At 44.8% G+C, this 6,628-nt stretch overlaps 1 long non-coding RNA gene across 1 annotated transcript; it reads right to left on the bottom strand.

The window, feature by feature from the left end:
• Positions 1 to 433: 433 nt before the first annotated feature.
• LOC138614759 (uncharacterized) lies at positions 434 to 5,538 on the bottom strand. Its single transcript, XR_011310329.1, has 3 exons — positions 4,652 to 5,538; positions 2,177 to 2,308; positions 434 to 747 (listed from the first exon to the last, which is right to left on the bottom strand). It is a non-coding gene; the product is annotated as an uncharacterized lncRNA (long non-coding RNA).
• Between the last annotated feature and the right edge of the window lie 1,090 nt (positions 5,539 to 6,628).

Here is a 6,628-nt window from a genome sequence, read left to right as displayed (position 1 = left end):
TGTCCCTTCAGCTGGTGTCGTGTCCCTTCAGCTGGTCTCATGTCCCTTCAGCTGGTGTCGTGTCCCTTCAGCTGGTGTCCTGTCCCTCCAGCTGGTCTCATGTCCCTTCAGCTGGTGTCCTGTCCCTCCAGCTGGTGTCGTGTCCCTTCAGCTGGTGTCGTGTCCCTCCAGCTGGTCTCATGTCCCTTCAGCTGGTGTCGTGTCCCTTCAGCTGGTGGCATGTCCCTCCAGCTGGTCTCTTGTCCCTTCACACAAGACCCTGAAACGGCACCACAGGAGTTTCAGTGTGAACTGATTGATCTCCAATGTGACACCGTCTTCAAGGAGAAGTTCAACTCTCTTAAACTGGATGAGTTTTCTGCTTCATTAAAGCAGCCAAATGTCCAAACATCCAGAAGATGTCCCAGAGGATGCTGGTGTTGTTTGTCTCTACGTACGTGTTTGAACAGACTTTTAGTGTGATGAACACCAACAAAGCACCTCACAGATCCCAGTTGAGTGATGAACACCTCAGATCTGTTCTGAGAACACAACCAAACTAACACCAGACTTCGATGCTCTGACAAAGAAGGTGATCAACAACACTGTTCCCACTAAAAGTGAATGTACGTATTAACACTGTAACGCCTTTTTTATGTTTATGTTTGATATGTATGCATCTGGTGCTGGCCCGGCCCGTCTGTCAAATTTTAAAAGTCAATGTGGCCCCTGAGCCAAAGAGTTTGCCCAGCTCTGACTTAGAGGATACTGCAAGTTAGAAAATAAGTTCCACATTATTCATTTTGAAATTCCCCAAAAACAAGAAACAATGACCAACGATGTTTGCGTTCCTGCGGATGAGCGGTCCATTCAGAGGAAGGTGTTCAGAAGTGGAGCGGCAACCATGAGGTCAGCTCACACCACCAGAAGGAAACCACAGAGCTTGACCACTTCCTGTCAGTGCACTCTAAACCCTGCAGACAATATGTCACATTATGAAGAAGAAGAGAAGCATGTGGACCTCCGATGGAGGCGAGAGGTCCGACATCCAGGACAAACTAAACGCCTTGATGTGTTGGTGTTGTGTCAGTTTTCTTTTGTTGGAACTTGATGTGTGAATAAAGTGGCAGCTTGACTCTCACTGTGTTTTATAATGCATGGAAAACATGAGTGAATACAGTAAACTGTGTGCAGCTGATACGCTGCCAACAGCAGGACAGACACACTTCAGTTTCTTACATCTGCATTTACACTGAGCCTAAAAGAACTAAATAATAAATGCAAAAACAACAAAAATGTTATTGTGGGCAGCCACATAAATTCTGTTTATAGTAAACAATGTTTGTCACAGCTGGAGAGTAAATACATATTATTATCTGCTTACATTTTCTGTAGTATGATGTAATACTGGAGTTTTTCTCCCAATAAGTGACAGTTGTTGGAAATACTAAAAGACAGATTGAAGATACTGTCAGAGTAAAGTAATATTAAAGTGGTTGTAGTTTTGATTAGCACTGCTGTGGTGATGTAATAGTCACTTACAGATCCAGATATATAGTTCTGTATTATAAAACAGATACGACTGAGGTGGAGTTTGTATTTTGGCTTTGTATTAATTTGAGTAAACGTATTTAAGAGTCCCTCAAAAGAGTGACAGACAGTCAGAGAGGGTGGCGTACACAGAGCGAGTCTAATGGTGGAAATGGAATATTATCATACTAATTATGTTTTCATGAGAGTGTTGTTGTGACCTCAGAATGACGCTGATCTTTTAACCTGTGACGGGCTCTTCTGAAATAAATATGTGCACGTTGTTTTCTGTTCCCTCCGTCTTCATAGAAGCACGTTTTAATAAAAGTCTGCAATGTTAATTCTTATGCTTGCATACATTCAAATTTATACAAAACCATTATTCTTTAGTTTTTTTTCAGTATAACTACTTCATTGAGTGGACAGTAATAATTAAATACAACAAATTTCTTTCCACCTCCTCAGCTCTGATGTCATGGTGAAACCCTCCACTAAAGTTTGCGTTATCTGGTCACTGTCATTAAAAACGTGTGTCTTGTTTTTTCATTCCATATCATTTAGAGTAACTCATCTTTAAAGAATCACTTTCACACACCATCCCGCTCCTCACAGCTGGAAACAGAAACGTGACAGAACATACTGGTTGCTTGTGAGATCGTGGACTTACCGAGAAGAGCTTCAAACAGGTTGCTTTTGAAAATCCCCATCACTCTCTGAATGGCAGTTTTAAGCTGCTGCTCCTCCGGCTTTCTGAGTTTAGTGCAGTACTCCTCCAGAAGCCCCAGGGCCCGAGCTGTGTCTGCAGAGGAGGAGCAGGATGAAGCTCTGGGCTTTCCTTGCCTTGTTTTCTTCATATGATATATACTGTCTATTCTTTGAGCATCAATTTAAAAAAAATGTAATACGACGTGACAATATTGTGCATCATAATAACTTCAGATGACACAAAAGAACACCAACGATACCAGTCTGTGAATATGGAGATAAGTTTCTGCTCTCATCATGCTGCAGAGACAGCAGCCTCTTCTCACAGGTCATCAGAATGGGACAGACGATGCTATGAATACGTGACCAAAAGTATGTGGACACCCCGGCACTCCAGCTGTTTGTTAAAGCTGCTCAGTTTCTCCACCAGATGTTGAATGTGGCTGCAGGGACGTGCACCGACTCCCACAATCCTCCATTCCTCACACCTCCACCTGCGCTCAACATATTCAATTCCAAATAGACTAAAGACAACATATCAAATGTTGAAGTGGAGAAATTTTATTATTTTATGTAAAATATATGCAAATATTGAATTTGATGGCAGCAACACGTCTCAAAAAAGTTGGGACATGGTCAACAAAAAACTGTAGAAGTTGTGTAATGTTAAAAAACCACCTGGTGGAACATCTGACAATTAATCAGGTTACCATGGCAACAGATCAGTAACATAATTGGGTATAAAAAGATGATTTCAGAGAGGCAGAGTCTCTCAGCAGTGAAGATGGAGAGAGGTTCACCACTCAAAGACTGTGTGGGAAAATAGTTCAACAATCTAAGAATAATGTTCCTCAACGTAAAACTACAAAGAATTCGTGGATTTCATCGTCTACGGTTCATAATATCATTAAAAGATTCAGAGAATCTGGAGAAATCTCTGAACACAAGGGACAAGGCTGGAAACCAATATTGGATGGTGGTGATCTTCGGGCCCTCAGGCAGCACTGCATTAAAAACACACTATTCTGGAGTGGAAATCACTGCATGGGCTCAGGAACACTTGTGAAAACCATCGTCTGTGAACACAGTTCATCGCTGCGTCCACAAATGCAGGTTAAAACTCTCCAAAGAAGAAACCAGATAGAAACATGATCCAGAAACACCGCCGCCTTCTCTGGACCGAGATCATTGAAGATGGACTGAGGTGAAGTGGACAACTGTCCTGAGGTCTGATGGATCACAATCTGAGATTCTGTTTGGAAATCATGGACGCTGCATCCTCCAGGTTAAAGAGGAGAGGGACCACCCAGCTTGTTATCAGCTCAGTTCTAAAGCCAGCATCTGTGATGGTACAGGGATACATTAGTGCACATGGCATGGGTAGCTTGAACATCTGGAAGGAAGCATTAATGCTGAATGATATATTCAGGTTTTGGAGCAACATATGCTGCCATCCAGACAACGTCTCTTTCAGGGAAGGTCTTGTTTATTTCAGCAGAACAACGTCCAACCACACACCCCGCCATCCCATAATAGTTTTCATCCTTGTCCTTTGTGTTCAGAGATTTCTCCAGATTCTCTGAATCTTTTAATGAGATTATGAAATCCACTAATTCCTTGTCATTTTACACAGAAGAACATTTTTCCTAGATTGTTGTGTTTCCCCACACAGTGTTTCTATGATTTTAATCTTTATACAACTCTTCCAGTCTTTTGTTGACCTTGTCACAACGTTTTTGAGATGTGTTGCTGCCATCAAATTCAAAATGAGCATATATTTTACATAAAACGATAACATTTCTTAGTTTCCACGGTGGATATGTTGTCTTTGGTCTATTTCCAATTAAATATGGGTTTATCATCACATTCTGTATTTACTTACATTCACACAGAGTCCCAAGTTTTTTGGGTTGTAGTCAGGATTTCAATGTTGTACCTTGCGTTGGTTATATTTTAAATCATGTTGATAGTATAGTTACTACTTTATGAATGAAATAAACTCTGTTATATTCTGATAAGCAGTCATCAATAATTGTTCTTACCTAAATATTGTTTAGAGGTACCAACAACGTGCGACCACAAATACGTTTTCAGACTGAAATGCTGATTGTTTTAAGGTGATGAGTTCTGGCTCACACACGGTGTTCCAGTTCATTTCAAAGGTCCTGGATGGGTTCGAGGCCCGATGCAGGCCAGTCACCGTTTTACACACCACAGACGGGGAAAGCGTTTCTCTAGAGCGGCCTGAGGTCGAGCAGCATCATGTTGGAACTGGACCGGTTCCTACACCAACACACTAAGAACTGACCGTAGGGAGCTCCGTCCACATACTTTTGGACAACCAGGCTTGCATCTGGACTCTTAATATAAACTGTGGACAAATGCAATCACAGCTACCATTTGCAGGGTGTGATGAATACCTGTGGCAGTCACTCACCTGTTCTCCTGATAGGCATGGCTCTGGGACGCCGTGTAAACGTGACTCTCTCTATGGCTTCCAGGGCTGTCTTCAGTTCATGGTCACAAAGAGGTTCTGATCAATCAGGAGGAAACTTTGACCAGTGTCTCTTGTGGAGGACTCCAGGAACCACCAGGGGGGTCCTGATCCAAACAAAACGAGGAGAGGTCCAATTCCACGGACTAGATTCCAGCACACTGAAGTGATTGGAGCGCAGGCGTCTCCGTCCCAGATGACATGTGTGCACACTAATCCACAAGAAGCACGGATGAGGTGCCCTGAACCGGTCTGCTGAGTGCGAGCAGCACTCCGAGGGTCCTGGACGGGACAACACTTGTGCAGCAGCAGCTTTAACACATGCTGGACATGAGGACGTCCATCACTTCCGTCTGGGTCCACTTCCAAAACACGTCCTTCGGCTGAAGAGTTGGCAGACCGCAGAAGTGCCTTGTCATGGCTGGTTCACTGCTGGTCCGAACCAGCCGCTCACAGATAGAGACGCAGATGAGGCGACCGGGTGGACACCGAACCGCGGACACCGAACCGCGGAGTCCGCACCGTCAGAGGGAGCGTGTGCACAAAGCGCTGCCTCAGAGCTCCATGGTGAGGAGGCGCTGACGGGTCGGAGGCCGGCCTGGGTTTCACTCTCTGTTCCGTCCACGGCGACACGCAGCCGGTGCAGGGTGGCAGCCCGGGGTCGGTCCTCCGGTCCGCATCCTTTTATCCTGCAACTGTACGCCTCAAGTTTCGTATCTGCCTGCAAGCCAACGCGCAGGGTGAAGGCTGCAGGAAGTCAGCTGGAGTTTATGTCTGGAGGGATCCACTCATGGATGGACGGACTGGGGGGGAGGACGTGCGTGTGTGTGTGTGTGTGTGTGTGTGTGTGTGTGTGTGTGTGTGTGTGTGCGCGCGCGTTACGATAATTGATGAGAGGACACGCAGCCGGTGCTCTAAACAACACAAACACGCGTCCTGTCAATTAGCATTCACGATCAGCTGCCGGCAGCCAGCGGCGGATCCCGGAGAAACGGATCCGGAGAAACGGATCCGGAGAAACGGAGCCTCCTGAACGACGCCTGGCTGAAGGAAAACACCTGCCGGCCAACTGGGGGAGGAAACGCATGGCTCTCAAATGACTCCATGGACGTCCATTGTCCGTTCCGTGGGAGCTGGGCACTCTCCGGAAATGTCTCCTAATGAAACAGCACACTGTCCACATGTCCTCCTTCTGTCAGCTGGTCATCACCAGCAGCGTTAAGTGTCTGGAACAAACCGGCTGCAGTCAGCAACACGACTTCCGCTTGTACTTTTTAAAAATAATACACTCAAGTTTCAGAGCTGTCACGCAGATGTGCAGCCTGACCGACACGGCTCTCTGAATACAGGCAGTATGTTTTAATGAAGCCATCAAATGATCTGAAAGTCAACAGTGCAATAAGAAAGATTTTTAAACAACATGAAAAAAGCCAAAGCCGCCAGCCAGCATTGTAATGAAATGATTGTTATTATGTTCTGCATGTACAACATGTACGTTTTGCTTTATCTCTCTCTGTTTGTGCGTCTTTTTATTTTCCGTGATAAACTGAAGAGTTTTATTTTGAAGGTACATCCGTGATAAACTGAAGAGTTTTATTTTGAAGGTACATCCGTCTGACGTCAGTTCTTAATCCGACGCGCTTAACGCAGTTTTTTTTTTTTAATTTACCTTAGCAACGCAGCGGCTGCTCGCTGGATCGCTGGCTCCCGTCTTGATTGATAGGACGTGTCGACCAATCACATGGCAGGATTTCTTGTCGCATCAGGATGGGTGAACCAATGAGAACGCTTCAAACCTGTGCGAAGGTGAGAGTTGAAATATCTGCATTAAATGAAGCCTACTGTAGGAAGTAGGAAACGTCTCGATTATTCTGACATTATAATGATAAAAATAATATCATGGAGCGTCGGGATAGAAAC

The sequence above is a fragment of the Brachyistius frenatus genome, unplaced genomic scaffold (genome assembly GCF_029030835.1).
Source record: "Brachyistius frenatus isolate BFR_SWC_R1_liver_20210118 unplaced genomic scaffold, ASM2903083v1 Contig_564, whole genome shotgun sequence".
Classification (NCBI taxonomy): domain Eukaryota; kingdom Metazoa; phylum Chordata; class Actinopteri; family Embiotocidae; genus Brachyistius; species Brachyistius frenatus.
Note: the sequence above shows the minus strand (reverse complement) of the source record. Positions and strands in the feature narration are given on the sequence as shown.